Source organism: Aythya ferina, assembly GCF_964211825.1.
Source record: "Aythya ferina genome assembly, chromosome: 4".
Lineage (NCBI taxonomy): Eukaryota > Metazoa > Chordata > Aves > Anseriformes > Anatidae > Aythya > Aythya ferina.
Genome location: NC_140300.1, coordinates 37475180 through 37491515, shown reverse-complemented (window position 1 = coordinate 37491515; position 16336 = coordinate 37475180). Strand labels below are relative to the sequence as shown.

Below are 16336 nucleotides of genomic sequence, written 5' to 3'. Positions count from 1 at the left end.
AATCTCCTCTGGGAAATTGTTCTTTACATGTCACTGAGATAACACAGATGCTGTCAGTACCACAGTCTAAGGTGTAAATAATTTTGTAACCAAGTATTGCACAGCTTAACCTTGAACCAAAAATTAACTAAAATTATTTCAGAAACATGTAGGAAGACCTAGGTATGATTCAAAGTAAATTACTGTTTTAAAAATACACCCTTTTACCACATTCATGAAGGTTACTCACGTATTATTTGCTTGATCAGAGCTGCTTTCCTCCAAATGACAATAACTTTTTCCCTAGGCAGCACGTACAGTACAGGTTCTTGTGAAAATATGTTTTCAATTCTTTAAAATATTTCAGCCTTTAGCAGTTCAAAATGTTTATAAACCAAATTACAAAAAACAAGTATGCTTAAAGTTCAATCAAGTGAACGTATACATCCTATTTGGTTATACATACAACATGATTTGATTCTGTCAGGTCATTTCTGTATTTTGCTTTTGTTATTTTCCTGAACAAAAACTATGAAGAAATATTGCTTTATAACGTATAGCTGTAATAGTGTGGACTACTGCTGGTAGTATGAGTTCCACCACCTCTGGCAATGTGGTCATAGGATAATGTGTCCTACTCTGTGAAATGTGTTGATGTGCAGGAAGCTGTTGAGCTCTTAGCCCACCTGCAGCATACAGCAGATCATGTTTACTGTCTATGTGGAGGTGGTTCCAGGTCTCTGCCTTGGACACCTCTGCACAGCCATTTCCTACGTAGTTTGATGGTATGGTTTAGCACATAGCTCCTTTGTCACTCTCACATGTAACACATACCTACTATTGGCAACTAAACATTATAAATTGAGGCCTTTTTGCCTTTTTTTTTTTTTTTTTTTTTTTTTTAAATAACAAAGCTTTCACTTCTAGTTGAGTATTAGCTAAAATAACCTCCTGAAATAACACTATATAACCTGTCCTGTTGCTGAGGTGGGGGGGCTTGGTCTCATACTCAAAAATCACACAGCATTGTTTTGCTAGATGAGACTTAACAGTTATATGAACTTGTAACTTTCATAACCTGTGAAAAATTACCAATCTTCACTATAAAAATTATTTTACTTGTTCCAGATTTTTTAGTCACAGACCCCAAATTTTAGAAAAGATGAAACTGGATAAATTTGTTTTCCCTAAACAAAAATACAGTGATGAAACTCTTGAAAATATTAAAATATTAGTTAAGATTTGATGGTGCTCTGCAGTTCAGAATCCAAAAATAAATCCTCAATGGATCATTATTCCCTTGACAAATGTATTCAAAACAGATGTTTTCCGGAAGGCAGCCCAAGAGATATAGGTGTGTTGTATCTCAGGTACACTTTACCTTCTGTTCCCTATTCCTCCATATTTATTTATTTTTTTGTCTTTAGCCAAGAGAAAGACCTAGCCTCAGGTTAAACCAAACAAACCTTTTGTTTTATTTCACTTTCTTTATTATTTTTTTTTTAAAGTATTTTATTTTACTTTGCTTTATTTCCTTAAAGTATATTTTTTAAACTTTTAAGAAAACTCACTACAACAAATAGTAGCACAGGAAGAAATGATATGAGCTCTAAGTACTGATTACTTAAAAATCGTTCTCTGATTATGTTGACTTTCATTAGCAAGAATTAGTCTTGTATAGACGTATACTTTAGTTTTTATTCTTTTGTGATTTATTTGAAATAGATGTTGTTTATAAATGCTCCTTTATAATTTTATAATGATATTATAATTACAAATTGTGAATTATAGATGTAATTACATTGCAGTTACTGTAATGAAAAGAACAATGGCAGCGCAGAATCACTTTAGGACAACTCAGTAAATGTAACTGAAAACAAATAAAATGGGAGAAGACCATTTTATGACATCAGTGAAGCTGTGTCAATATTGTCCTCCCCACGCAGCAAGGAATTTTTCAGCACTGAGCGGTCTATAGTAATAAAATCTCCAAAGGTGACTGGAGATGATCCCATAAGCTAACAGGTATTTAAGCAGGTGCTCTTGAAAATAACAGAGCTGGGTAAGGCACAGTACTGGAATTTGGGTGATAAGTGAATATTTGTTTCTTCTATGAATTCTTTTGTGGGTTTTTATTTTTTGTTTTTTATTTTTCGCAACTCACCTCTTTTCTTTAAAGGTTTATTACATGATTACACATGTTGTTAACAGTATTTTCCATTGTGGCATCCAATTTAACTGTGAACTATTTGGTCTTATGCAGTTGATGACTAAAAGCTAAGTCTTTATCTCAGAGGACTCTATTCTTGACAAGCTATGTCTTGGTTGCTGAAGCAAGTTTATCAATGGTCTATTCAACATCTCACACAGGAAGGCTTCAGGGAAAAATTAATGCACAGTGAAGAACAAAACTTAAGCATGAACTTTTTACTTAGACCTCAGAGAGTGCTGTGGATTCAAAAATTCTGCTTTTGCATTTTATTCACCAAGTAACTTCTGCAGAGCAATTGGTATGTTGTGTATTTATGTCCTTCTGCATGGATTCACATGTTGTGTGTAAAATATCAATCACATACGTATATGGATGTATACTAGAGGTACCTCAACTTTTGAAGAGGCTTATGTACAGTAATTAAAAAGTTACTGTCCTAATTTACAGTACAGTAAAACTTTCAAAGTAAAGAGATCGAGAACTGGTCCTGAATTCTTGAGGATACTTGTTTCAGTTGAGGAAGCTAATTTAATTCCTCCAACTCTAAGGAAGATTTCTCATACCATATGCCTTTATTTGTCCACTAGGGATTAAAATCTGTCAGCTAGTCTGATGCTGTCATATAGTTGAAATCAGGCTGGAAGGGGTGCTCTCCTGGAATAAAATATGATTACAGCAGATATTTCGACATTCATGGTTCCCTGATTCGCTTTGTAGCTGCATCATTTCTAGCTGTGTAGCTCAGTTTGGCTACAGGATGATGTGCCTGGGAATCAGGATTCCCATACCATGTTGCACTGCAACACCTGGACTTTCCTGGGAGTAGAGAATCTGTACCCAGGTTTCTTTCCCCCAAATTCAGTGCAAGATCAGTAATTGCACTTAATGAGAAACAATAGAGAAACTGCAGTTAGCAAGAGTTTCTCTGAGAAGCAGTTTCAGGCACAGTTTTGTCATGACATGGTCCACACTATGAAATGTTTTCTACTTTCATTTGTCAGAAATAACCCACAGATTTTGATGTATTAATCTTCATGTGTTCAGCAGTAACCAGTCTGTTGATTTATAATATCAAGACAGACTATTGGCCTGCTTTATATTTTTTCTTTCCCCTGCTATGTTAGACAGCCTGGAATGCCATCTGCTACTGGGATTCTTATCCCTTAAACTAAATGTGTAATTCAAGTATACAATACAGTATTGTACTTCTGTCTTTTAAAACTGAACAGCTGTTGGGTACAAAAGATATACTCCAACAGTGTTGTTTTAAGTATGTTATCTATTAAATATCAATGAAGCTACGCATTGTTTAGCACCATTATCAAAGATGAGATTTTTCTCCAAGTAATCACACTCTGGGAAATAAACAATCTGCAGCACATTTGATAGCATCCAAACCAAGGTGTGGAATTTCATTAGGTTGTTGGGTGTATCTAATGTTCTCATTTATCAAAGCTTACAGAACAAAGAGGTTCATTCACTTGAAATGGGAGGTTTCTGTACTTAAAATAGAAATACTAAGGAAAAATGTGAAATGATTCAGGGTAAAGAGAGAATTGGGAACTACTGCAATATAAACTCCTGAATGAATTAAATAAGTAATGAGTAACGAACATCTTCTGTCTTTATTTGTTGTAATTAATTCTTGAGAGAAATTGTTAGTTGGCTGGAGAATTTAAGCAAATCTCATACCCATTTTCTGTGCTAGAAGAAGTGTGTCAACTGAGAATAACTTTTGGCACCACAGATGTTTGGAATAGGTTAAAAGTATGAACCATTCAAATCAAACAAACAAAAGTTCTATGGGTTTGCTTAACACATGATAGGCATTTTTAACCTGGGAAGGATTTTAGGAGTAACAGCACTGTAAGAACCTAATGGAAATGTATCACTGTACACTGTCATATGTTACAACATGTGGGCATATGTCATGTCTTGTTAGTGTATCAAAAGTTAAGGTTCCAGAAAAAAAATATCTAGTTAATTTTGTAAGAGTATTATTCACAGAGAGCTGCATATAAATCTTTTGGACAAGCAAATCTGACTCATTAGAAGTCATAACCCCAGCAGGCAGAAGAATGGGAGATATCTGGGAGAGGAAGCTCCATTAATCAGAATCTATGTTTAGTTTACAAATTATTTTGTCAGAATATGAAGTTAGGCATAGTTGCTGCTTTGTAAGAAACAAAAACATAAAGAACTACTAAAACATTTTAAGAAATAAATATTGAGTGTAAAATACATAAATAGTCTTTGGAGCCAAGATCAGAAGCAGAATTGTGTCTCTTGTGCTACATGCTTAAATCAATGCAATACAGATTCCTGCTCTTTGTGGCAAATATATATTTTAATACATAAGGATTTTAAAAAATGGTCTGCACCCTGGCTTTCATACACATCAGGGAGATGTAGCATTCTCCTGGGATGTCAGTTTGAACTATTTCAGATGGAAGGAGCCACTGAATGCATCTTTGGCATGCTGTCTTAATGATTCAGTACCTGAGCTACTATTGAAAAGGTGGGGTATTTCTGCAGCTTCCTCCTTTGGGTATAATTTGCCCATGAAGCACAGTTTCAGATGTAATTCACTCTGCCCAATAAGCAACTTAGTAGAGATGTCAGGAATATCTGTCATTTCAGAAAAATAAGCAAAATGTTTTCATTCGTTTACAACACAAAGGCACTTCCTAATACAGACATAGGCAAATATTTACTGCTCAATAATAGATTTTTAAGCAAAAGTATATAGGTACCCACAGATACCAACTGAAATATATTTTTTTTTGTTTGGTTTTGTTTTCAGATTTTGAGTATTGAACTACTGAAGTTAGTTCCCCAAATCTATCTAAGCTACTTGTTAGGTACCATAATTTGTTTAGGAAACGAAGCTAATATGGCCCTGGTCTAAGGTATTTAGGCATTTGAATCCTATTTTTTCATTGAGAGTTAAGTACTGAAGCACCTTTAAAGATCTGATCCTAACTGACTCATTTTGACACGATACAGAGCTGTCAGTACAGCAGGAAATTAAACTGAGTTCTCCAGAGGCTCCTGCGAAGTCCAGGATCTTCCCTATGCAGCTCTGAGATGAACTCTCTCTACCCATGAGATTAGCCAGCTCTAGATATGTAAGAAGGTAATGGTATTTGTATTATGAAAAAATACATAGCAATTTTGAATACAAAATGTTGTTCTTCAAATCAAGAATGCATGTGGTAAAATTAGTCCATGCCTGTGAGAGTTTAATTCATGATTTTCAAGTGCTCTAAAGGAGTTAGGCACTTATCATTGAATTTCAATGAGATTTGAGCAGCCAGCAGAAACCCTTAAGTTTCTTCGAAATCCCCATCTCAAAATCTTAAATAAATAAATAAATACAATAAAAATAAAAATTAAAAAAAGTGCAGCAGCTGTGAGTAAAATCTGACAGAGGTGTGGGAGGTGGAACTGGCCAAGATGGAACTGAAGGTGTTTTTGTGGCATGGACAAGACAAGTCTATTAGAAATAATTAGAAATTCACAGTTACAGATTGCATTTTGCAGTGGCTATGAACACCTGAGTGTTCAGCTGTGATTGATCTCTCACTTGCCATTCTATAGCAGCCCAGACACATGCCACAAACAACAGTGGGAACCTTGTTGTTGATTTAAGTGACAGAAGGCACTGAACCTTAGTCTGGGAATAATTCCTGGGATATTTAGAATGCTGAAGCTCCTGCCTCTGCCTGGATTACTTCTATGTGGAAGCAGGGATGAAAATCTAGCTTTGCTGAGCTGTACCTGCATCTTGTACTGGTACAGTAACAGCGCATGCAACTGGATTTGGGAACTTGGATGAATTAATTGGATTTGTGCTTGCATGTAGCCTTTCCAATCTCCCTTTGGTCTTCTGTGGATTAATTAGTTTGTATGTTATACTGTATAGTTATATGGCACATGCTGTTGCTGGGATAGGTTGTTGGGCTGTGTGAAGGTTTGGGAGAGAGCAGCCTTTGAGCAGATGTAGCTGAGTATGGCAGCTCTCTATAGGCATCTACAGAGGCATGACTAAAGATAAGTTTTTTCTAACATGTCCTTTTTTAAGGATCGGATCAGGATCAATAAGATACATGTGCAAATGTTCTGGGAGCCCAGAGCATAGTTTTGGGGGTGAAGAGAATGAGTCTGTGCTGCTGAACTGAGCCTGCTGCAGGCAGGGATGGGGATAATCCAGGGCTGTCTGACTTCAGCATCAGGTCAGGAATTAGGGGACTTGCTGGAGAAGGTCATTAGAGAAAACTCAGGCAGTCTGGGTGTAATAAACAACAAAGCTTTAAATCCAGAGGACCCCATTAACACTCAATGTGTCTTTAAAAGTATTAAGGCCTAACAACACCACAGACTGCTTTGTATTTTAGCTGTAAGATGCTCAGGAGTATTAGCTCTAAAGCCAGCATGGGAATGTGCCATGTGTTAAAGATTATCCTACTGTTTGTAACAATCAACCACTCCTTCCCAGCCTGTTTTCCCGTAGATATCTTCCATGTAATGCAGGCCAATTTTGAAACAAATACAGTGACCATGACAATGAAGGCATGAAAGACGCGTGGAATTTGGTGTTCTGAAGGGAAGCAAAACCAAACAATGTATACCCTGTGTAAGGCAAAATAGTAAGTTATTGACTGATATATATCTTAATTCTTAAAGTTCAACATCTTATACTAGAAAACATACATAATACTTTTTAAAAATATAAATTTAAAAATAAAATTAAAATGGAAGACATTTGGCTCCCGGTATAATGAAATGAGATATTTTGACATTTATAGAAATTGCTTACACTTATAAAATGATATTCCTTCTAAACTTGCTTGATTTGTGTAGCATCTAATTTTCCAGAGATATGAGTAGTATGTCAGCATATTCCACTGAAATGTCAGAGAATCATATTAAAAATAATAAATAACATATTTACAAACATAAGCATCTGAAACAAAGCACAAATAATATAATAATAAATGACACCTAACGGTAGCTTTCTTGACACTATGTAAAGTAACAGCCAAATATTGTTTACTGCTCTGTGAATTTACCATTAGGTGAAAAAAACAATTTTACAATCATCGCAAACTTTTTGGAAGGAAGCTAAACTTTTCAGTAACTGTTTTAAAATGATAGAATAGGCTCATTCACCATGAGCTAAAATATAGTTTTTGTCTTTACAATCATTAAAGTTTGTCAAGTTGCAGGGCAGTCATTTAAATATAATGAGTCCTATCTAGGAAGGATGCCAAGAATAAAATTATTTAGTATTATAGACTGGAAAAGTATAATAAAAGCTGTAATAATCACATTTTTTGATAAAATGAGGTTTTCATATTTGTATTATGACTGTATTTTAAAACTGAAAGTCCCACATAACCTGGGAGCAGGCTTGCAGGTCAAGCACAAGCATGACTGCTGAGCTTTCCTTGTCCCAGGTTACCCCTTATCTGCTTACTTCAGAGCTTCTGGAAGCTTCTTCTGATGCTGAAATTAGCAAGTCTTTGGGTTGGGTGTAGCTGTGATGCAAGTTGGGGGAGCTGTGAACAGCCATATGCAAACATGCCCCAGAGCTCCACTGAGCCCACCAGGGCCAGGTTGTGGGTGTCCTTCTGTGTCTTTGGCTCACGTTTTTGCAAAAATATCCAAGAAAAGAGATCACATTTCCTGTGTTGTGGAGAATATAAATCAAAATTCAGAATGTGACTGCATCTGCAAAACTCTGATTTCTCAGCAGTGGTGACTTGTGTCTTCTCTATAGTGTTGGTTACAGCAGTATCTGTACAGTTCTTTTGCAACTCTTCTCTTAATAATAGTTTGAAATAATAGTCCAAATCATTTAACATGATGGAACAAGGCAGCTTACCAGAGCAGAAAGGGTCAGAAAATATCTAAAATCTATTTAGTGAGAAAATGCTACTTCACCAAGCCTGAAGTTTTTCATTCAAATCACCTCAATAAACATTGCTTTTGAATGGTGATAGTCAATAAACAACCGTTCATAAGACAGCAACAGGGAAGAGCAAGTAAGAATATTTGCACATGGTACTTATCTTATATTCTAGTTACATATCTGTAAGAGGTGAAGAGCTGTAGTACATTGGCCTTCTTACATCTGCTGGTATGCACTCGTATCACGGCTGGGTGGAGAATGTGTCATAGGTAGCTCGGGAAGGGAAGGGAAGTGGTTTGGCAGAGTGCGCTTTCTCTGCTCCAGTGCTCAGGATAGCATCAGGGCAAATCTGTGGATGACTAAATTTCTAGGGGAGTACTGGAAACACCAAGGTAACTAACGTCACCTTTGTCCGCCCCCTCCTTCCTATTCTTTGTGCTGGGAAGAGACAGGAGGAACTTAGGCACAGGGCTGTGGAGTACGCCTTGTTTTGTAACTGCTTTTCTGACGAAAAAGCTGCTAGTGACAGAAATAATAAGAATTTCTATTTTTATATTTTTTTTTTCAGATAGTAGCTGCTAATGTATTGGTAACCATCTGGAGAGGATTAAGGAAGCTGCATTGTAGGTATCAACCCCTAAAATGGACCAGTTCTGATTTTTTTTTTTTTTTAATGCTTTTCCGCTCTATTATTGGTTACAACAATACTAATTCCTAGACTAGTGGGATTATACAACTTTCAATTTAACTAACTGTGTCAGAATTCAAGGACTACATTTGTTATAACCATTATGTTATATTTAATTAAAGGCATTGCTATTGTGATCCTTAGCACTATGGATTAGTATTAGTCTCTCAGATAAAATGAAGCACACTAATTGTAAGCTGATTTACTGGTTGTCTTCATGCAAGTAGATGTCACTGCTATTTACACCAAATGCGGTCAAGTATCCTTTTAATACAGACATGGATTACACACATTAAGCACAAGACAACATAATCCAAAAGCATACTAAAATGTAACAGAAAGCTTGACAAAATCTAAACCAGCTGTTATGTGGCTACAAATTACTTCTGCAGGCTCTCCAAAGAGTTTCAGTGAAATAAGTGGAATGATAAAGAACAAGGCAGGGGAAAAAAAATAACACAAGGCTTCAGAATAATGGCAGTGAGTGACAAATTAACATATTTGAAGCTATGGGAGAGAGAGATTTCTGTGTGAGCATTTCCTTATTAAAAAAAAAAAAAAAAATGATAGCCTAATAGTAGTGTAAATGCAAAGTTTTCTGTAACCCTAAATCTGATTTATTTTTTTTTTTTTCCCTTTGCTCAAAGTTTTTTGATGAAGCCATTTCATGTAAATACATATACAGGGTGTGAATGTTGACATTCACAGAGGAAATCTTGTTTTCATTTTTCCTGTTGCCTTTGGAACCATGATCAAGTATCCATTTAATCACTTATACTCATTCTGGTTTTCCATTTTTTCTTTTGCTTGTAAGAAAACCTGATGCCAATGGCTAGCAAAATTTTAAGACCTCCAGGTAAAGGAATTTTAGGATTCCAGAAATTTGGTATCACTATAGCTTTTCTTCACTCGTGTTTTATTTGTAATCTGAAAAATATTCAGCCTTTCCTGTAGCTTTTGTTTACTATTTTTGCAGCTTTTTCCCTATATTTTTAGTTTTCTTCTTGGCTCTGCCACATATATGATGGTATCAATTGGTAAAAAAAAAAAAAAAAAAAAAAAAAAAAAAAATCTGTAAGTGATGATCTGTGGGAGGGGTATTCATTAAAAAAAATATCTGTATTTTCAGTGGCCAGTTCTGGAGTCACGAAGCATAGGGATAAGAAAGGTTATGTTTTACACTTATGAATGTTTTAATAAACCTAGTAATAACTCTAGGTGAAAAGGTTTACACTTTCAAAGGTCAGGTTATTAGAATCAATATGCATATTGAAATCATTATCAATGAAAAGACTAGACGACTGGAGTCAGCATTTCCCAGCCTTTGTAAGATGTCAGCTTTAAAATCAGAAAAAAAATCAAAATTAAACAACAAGTACAAAAGTAAAAAGAAATAAAAAAAGAAAACCTAGACATGTTTCTGCTAACAAACAAGCAAAAATGAAAAATGAGGAGAAAAATAAACTAACAGATTATTTCTTTGAGTGAAAGAGTTAGTTACATGACAGAGTAGGAATTTTTTTTTTTTTTTTCTCTTTATTTGGCTTTAGCTAGGTAAAAACTGTTTTTAAAGATGTGAAGAATTACTTTGAATTCCTTTTTCTTACCTTGTGCTATGATGGCACTGAGAGACCAAGGTATCCCTTTTTTCTGGACAGATATATTACTGTACCTCATACGAAGTTGTGTCTTTATTAACAAACTCATTAATATTTGCAAAATATTTTTGACATCTTCAGATTAAGTGATTATAAGTGTTACGATCTTACTTTCAAAATAAAATTTTAAAATACTTCCTGTTACTATAAAGCATAAGGATGAGAGTTGAAAGCAACTTTCTATTGTTAATACCCTATATTGCTACTAGTGTTATTGATTATTTTTATCACTATCTTCCTTGTTAGTTTTTGCCCTTATGTATATTTTTCTTATGAAAATACTATAGATCTGTTTTCCTCTTGCAGAAAGTGGAAAATCAGGCATTCAGATACCAGGACCTTACGCTTGAGGACCTTAAATAGATCTGTTTGGAGGGATAGTTGTTCTTCTGTAGGTAAGGAATAAATATGATAATGGATCTTCTTGTTAATTATTACACTGCAAATTCAAATGTCTCAAAGGCATTGTGACAAGACTGCTGCTCCTTATCTTTCAGCCAGCATCTCAAGTTAGTCTTGGTCTTACAGAGATCAAGAGCAACTCTGGCTTTTTTTTTTTTTTTTAATTAATTAATTTATTTATGATTTGACCTGAAAAGACTACCTCAAATCATCAGAAGTATGCTAGACAACTTGATTTTGACCTGTAGAAGATATTGCAGTGAACAGACTTTATTGCATCCCCATTTTTATTTTATTTTTAATTCTCTACTGAAAAGTGCTGAGTAGAAGAGACATGAACTATACTTGGTTTAGTGAAAACTCTTGCATTTATTCCTGCAATTCATTCTGCAATTCATTTAGTTTTAGTGAAACTGATTCTGTCCTGCGGAAACAAGGAATTTTTTTTTTTTTTTTTTCTTCTAGAAATGCTGTTTTTCTCTCTCCACAAAGCTCTGAAATCTTACATAAGATCTTGGAAGGGTTATGCAGTTGTTGGCTACTACCTGTATTGCAAAGTAACTTATTAGGACCTCAGGATTCAGTTCTTAGCCCTAAACCCCCTTCCCGCCTCACTCCCTGTCCTCCCCCCTCCCCCCCCAAAAAAAAAAAAAAAAAAAAGAAAGTGAATCCCTTATACTAAGAGGACTTGTAAACGGGTTGAGTTGAAAAATATCATCTGGATTTCAGAGTTCTTTGGCACTGCCACATTAGCAAGAGCTATGCTCCTATCCTTTTTTCTTTATTCTTAAAAGTGAGCTTTCTCCTCTTCTCCCTCTGGCTTAAGATGAGCAGCTGCAAACTTGTTCCATTTTTCTGCCATTGATCTATTTGTTCCTGCTTTACATGGATGCTTTAAGCAATTAAAAAATAATAATAAAAATTACAAATAAATCCAAATAGACCAGAGGTCATAACATGAATCATAGGAATTAAGGAATACCAGATTTTAACCTTCTAATGGAAAAAAAAATACAGTTTTTTCTTTCCTACATTTGACTAAGAATTCTGGCAAATGTTTTATTTAGCTACAATTAAAAACAGAAATCTCTCTCCATTTAGTGTAAAGTGACTGTGGATAATGCTTTTCCGTGTCTCATGATGATCTGTGAAACAAGTATAATTTTTGTTTCAGTGAGTCAGTTATTAGGTCTTCTACTGATTAAAGATTTCTACACAAAACTGAACTTTTTAAAGGAAAAATGTACTTTACATTATTATACAACATAGTATTCATGCAAAATTTATCTGACATCTGATGTTCTAGGTAAAAAAAAAAATATATGTATATATATATATATATATATATATATATATATATATATATATATATATATACACACACCATTTCCTTACTACTATATTGCTTTCAAAAGTATTTTCAGATAAAATGTCAGGACATAGTGAAATCCATCAAATAAAATGAAGTTGATAGAATGCTTGCACTTTTTGATATGTTAATATGCTTTTACCCATACATAGCTCTGAACTCTCTTAAGATGGAAATAACCATGTGCCAGCAGTAAAAAGAGGGATTAGTAGGGCCTCTAAACATGCTAAAGGGTTTTCTGTAACAGATGCACAATGAAAATAGTCAAGATTTATATATTAATATAATATATATATATATATATATATAAATATATATATATATAAATTAATATATTTATAGTTTTCATTAAAGGAAAAAAAAAATCTGACCCCAAATGGTCTACATAGTATGTGGTAACTGTAGACAAATATACAATATAACTGAGATTCATACAGATTGTACTTTTCTTTTTGTATGGGCTATGTTTTAGATACCTCAGATGGATTCACAGTTTACACAGTTACTGGTGCTCCTCATCAGATGCTTTGGAGGTGTAGGTCTTCTTTCTTCTGTCCCTTACTTTCTGTGATGCTGAAGTCTTATTACCCTGCACTAAAAGCCTAAGGGAGAGATTCCGTTTTGAAAGAACCACTTCCTTCTAGTAACTCAATCTCCAACAAGATTCGTACAAAAGATAAATTGTCAGATAATCAGAGATGCTTCTTTTGTGAAATTCCACAAGAACAGTGGGCAAATAATCCACTGGAAGATAAAACACCTATTACCAGCACAAAGTGTAAGTCCCTCTAAGCAAGGTTTTGCCTGTGTGAATGACCGATACCATCTGGAAGCAGAAGATTGACAAGCTAGAAGGCAGTTAAAGGTAACAACAGGGCACCTGAGAATCACTGAGGGAATTTATCACTGTCACAGTGTGTGATAAGTAGCACACTGCAAGTGTTTGGGGTTTTTTATTCTCATACATTTTAAGTCTCTGAACTGGTTTCATGCACATCTGAAGCAATAGAGAGCAATGGGTATTTTTCTCGTAGTGCAATCCTACTGATTTGAAATATATCTAATTATTGCAGTTTCATTTTACATAGCTAAACAAATACAGTTCACACAAATTGCTATCGTTACTATCGTTTAAGCCATTGGAAAGAGAGATTATAATTTAAAATATGCAAGCTCTTTGCAGTCAAACTTAATTTTAACACATTCTTGCTAACACCAATACAGACAGCATATTTTCTTTCTGATTGATCTTATTTTCATGAAAGGAAGCAGCTGTATTATTTTTATTTCTTTAAGTTAAGATTTATGTTAAAATTTTAATGAAAGTAAATTGTAAAGGAGGCAGAAAAATAAAGAAGCATAGTCACCGTCTACTGATGTGAAAATATACAACAAAATATAGGCACTGCAGGTGAAATGCATCCATATGCAAAAAACTGATTCATGATCTGGGTGTTCATTTAATCCCACCTCAGCTCTCAAAATAGACCATGGTGGGAGTTGTGATACATGAAGTGGCAGATTGAAGATATGGCTGTGAACAAATTGTGAACTCCGTGCTGCTTGGTGAATCCTGCTTTGTTTCGTGTTGTCTATTTTGTATCCTCATCTCGACTTTAAGTGCTGCCTTGATATCGTATTATAATTTCTTTTGTAGCTTAAATTGTATTCCATTAAGTAGCAGGGACTTGATGCTCAGTGGAAAATATGAGAACACAAGATAAAGTACTGAAGAATAATAAATGTAAAGGCACTCTCCCCCATGGGGGCACTTCTTTTCTGTTAGCATGTTCATTGATATGAATGTTTCTTGAGCTGGTGCTGAAGGAACACAGGTAGAAAAAAAATCCCTGAATGTGCACAGCTAAAACAGGAGAAAATAAATACCTTAAATGTAACTTAATTTTAAGGAAGTTTAATGAAGGCAGTTTGTTGTTGTTGTTGTTTTTTTTTTTTGGCCCTAATACCAAGTTGGGATAGTCTGTGATTCTGTATCTATAAACCATAGCACTGGGGCAAGAATAGGGCTGTCAAGAAAGAGGTTATTCCAAGCCTTCCATGACTTCTCTCTTGAATATCTGTAGCTTTTACTGCATTTTAACCCAGGAGTATTTTGTGTAAGCAATCCCTTGCTTGGATGGTTTGTGTCACTAGTTTCAGTGCTGTAATGAACAGCCCTTTTATCCATGAGCCCTGCATGGATGCTTGAGCCCTGTGAGGGAGAGCATGTACCTCCTGCCCTCTTCTACCAACTCTACCACACTTGAGTATATTTCCTTTCTATACTACGATCCTGCATTTCTTTCCCCTTCTTGCTCACAGACCTTATTACTGGAGCCTTTGCTGTCCCTCCTCAGTCTTGGGGAGAATTCAAAGAGCTGGAAGTCTCTTTGCCAACAGAGGATGGTGTGTAGCGTCCTTCAGGGGAGAATTTACACCCTGTAAATCCAGACTGAAGTGCACTTGATAATGCTAGAAGGCTGTTGTTGTTTGCATTGAGGGGCTGTGTACATATTCATAGTAGATAAGTACTTCAGAGAAGTTTGCTGTCATATTTCAACTTGCTGTAGCTGAACAGAGATTTTAAAAAGGTTTTTAAGTTGCTGATATTTGAAACAGCAGAAGGCATTCCTGGTTCCAGAGAAATTTGAACATATTGTCTAACCTTTCATTACTCCAATCTTGTGACATACCTAAACAAAATCAACCTGTTTAATATTATCTGTAGCATGTAGATTTCAGTATCATCACCCTAATATTATTTCCAGATTGAGATACCTGCATTGCTTTCATTTAACCTGTTTCTTCCTCTCCCCCTACCTTGAAAACCCTCAATTATGAGAAAGTTTCAGCCTGAAAAGTTTGTCTGGCTAGTTAAAATAAATGCAATGGGATCTAAAGGCAGGTAATATTACATACCCAGCCAAGAGAAGTAGTGCCTATGTGCTAGATGTTCACAGTATGGAAGCTTATGTGAGAAGCATTGGATATAATTTTGTGATTTTTTTTTTCCCTTGTCCTAAATAAATTAATGCTAACCACAGTCTCTTATAGTCATATACCGTACAAGATCCCATACTGTTAAAGTCTTTGGTCAGTTCTACATTATATATACTGTGTCTGATAGTACTTGGTATTTGAAGAATTAGGGGATAATTATATCAGTTTTCTTCTTGACCTTAAATGCCTTGTAGAGCTGCTTTTCAAGTTTGGAAGCAAAGGCCGTAACGAGACAAGAGAAAACTGGATATTATTACTTTCCTGTGAGCTCTGTATGATTGTCAATTAAGGGGAATATATATGTAATGGCTTCCAGTTATATCAATTTGTGCAGAATTCCTGAAAAAATGAGAGTAGAACACAGGGCGTCCCCTACAATGAAACGTAAGAGACAGAATGGGGGAGATGAAAATGAAGGAAGAGAGAAAGTCCGGAAAAGACCTAAAGCATCACTCTGACCACAAAGGAATGGAGTACAAAAATCTAGACTGCTTTCAGCAGAGAGCTCAGGCACTGGGACAGAATTGTATTAGAAACAATGACATTCCTAAAATCTTCTTCCTTTGACTAAAAATCAAGTCATTTTGATATAGGGCTTTGATTATTTAGATATTAATTGAATACAGTTTGCTCCAAGGATGAAAAAGAAGTCTTCCTAACCTGTGTTTTGCATCATCTATTACCTCTGCATTCTGGTCTGTGAGCCATTCTATCTATTTTATTATAAGAATTTAGTTTTTAAATCTTTATTTTTCATGTTTAATAATCTGAAATGGAGAAAAATGTAACTTGAAACTCTATGTCCTAGTGAGCAGAATCATAGCTGATCAGGAAGAATTTTGCAGTTTTCTGTTAAAATTTTTGGATGATATTCATTTTCTTCATCATGCACATATATATGATGCAGAAAGAAGTGGTACAACATTTATAATAAGTAAGTGTTTGCGATTCATAAGCATTTTCAAAAGCATCCCTGACACATTGGGCAGCAGATTCATCTCTGTAGGAGGTCTGGTTCTCAGGCTGTCTCATTTTAGATCTAACTTGGGTCCCTGCAATTCCGTGAAGATTACTTGTTGTTTGTGGCAAAGGCTGGTGTCACCATCAGAGGTGA

At 35.1% G+C, this 16336-nt stretch overlaps 1 protein-coding gene across 15 annotated transcripts in view; it reads left to right on the top strand.

The window, feature by feature from the left end:
- The window catches only part of LOC311436441 (uncharacterized protein), a 289119-nt gene that overhangs the window by 205616 nt on the left and 67167 nt on the right, over window positions 1-16336 (top strand). For 8 of the 15 annotated variants that reach the window (XM_084518630.1, XM_084518629.1, XM_084518633.1 and 5 more), the window contains one exon: window positions 10758-10846. The exons of 1 other annotated variant lie outside the window; for it this stretch is intronic. The gene's annotated coding sequence lies outside the window, so the exon portion shown is untranslated. Of the gene's footprint in view, window positions 1-8673; window positions 8729-10757; window positions 10847-11318; window positions 11548-12694; window positions 14054-16336 lie in introns of those variants that run through there. 6 more of the 15 variants (XR_014692855.1, XR_014692856.1, XR_014692857.1 and 3 more) reach the window with 3 other exon arrangements.